Source organism: Atta cephalotes (genome assembly GCF_000143395.1).
Source record: "Atta cephalotes unplaced genomic scaffold scaffold00003, whole genome shotgun sequence".
Lineage (NCBI taxonomy): Eukaryota > Metazoa > Arthropoda > Insecta > Hymenoptera > Formicidae > Atta > Atta cephalotes.
Window position 1 is genome coordinate 8,080,757 of NW_012130067.1, and position 1,157 is coordinate 8,081,913.

Here is a 1,157-nt window from a genome sequence, read left to right on the forward strand (position 1 = left end):
CGATAATAAGAATATATATATATATATGTGTATATATATATATATATATATATCTGTACATATATTATCAACATGATGAATTATTTTCATCATTTTTGTCATTTTTGTTTAAAAAAAATTAATTACGCTTTTTAAAATTGTTGGACGCATATGGACGCATGCTATATATATTTAATTTGGATGATTTTTTAAAATCATCTTTTTCGAATTATGATAATTTCGTCAATTTGTATGAGATTAGTTCACTTTTTTTGTTGATAGAATAAAAAGAAATGTTTACTTGACTCATTCATAATACAGTAATAATTCGAAAATCATGCTTTCTACTCTCTAAATTCTAAATTTCTTGGAATGAAATCTTATTCCAAAAGAGTTAAAATACTGCCAGTATTGAAAGGCTAAAGAATTTGCACTCTTCAATAATAGTGGCAAATGTACACTCCTTTTTGGAAAGATTAGAGATTTTACTCATTTTACTCCAAAAAATTTATAGAATAAGTTACGCTATTTTTCAAGAGATAGAAATTAAAAAAAAGCATTGCGGTTTTTTTTACAAAATTTCGCTATATAAGTACACCGACCTTTTATATAAAGCCATTTTAAAAACTAAATACAATTCGCTCAACGTGCACAAGCATAAAGTTTAGGATCGTTTTTTGAATGCAGGTCAAACAAAAAAATTACTCCCTTTGCTTAAAGTTTCTACAAGATCCACTTTAAACGTGTGACAATCCAAACTGTTGGTCTGTCATACATATCGCAGATGCTTAAAAGCTCAGAAATTTTGCGTTTTTCCTCTGATTTTAATTCTCATATGGAACTCTATGAGAGCAAGAGAGATAATACTCACCCGTCTATCGTTGGTCATGTCTGATCAGGATCTGGTGTCCAGGACAGCTGGTGTTCGACGAGTACACGTGCGCGGTGAGTCAATTGTCGCCAGTGCACAACGAGGATGCGGTAATCGACAAGCCGGGACCCATGCATGTGCAGGTGATTGGAGAAACAAAGAGAGAGAGAGAGAGAGAGAGAGAGGAGGGGAGGGGGAGAGAGAGAGAAAGAGGAAGAAANAAGAGAAGAAAGAGACACTAGAGTGGTAGGTAATAATATTAGTAATACTAACTATACGTAGTCGTTCTCTCACGCCGCGTACTTAC

The 1,157-nt window shown here is 33.0% G+C and overlaps 1 protein-coding gene across 1 annotated transcript in view; it reads right to left on the bottom strand.

Annotated features, from left to right (window-relative positions):
• LOC105625625 (coronin-2B-like) overlaps positions 1 to 1,157 on the bottom strand; it is a 20,543-nt gene that overhangs the window by 8,210 nt on the left and 11,176 nt on the right. The window lies entirely within an intron of this gene.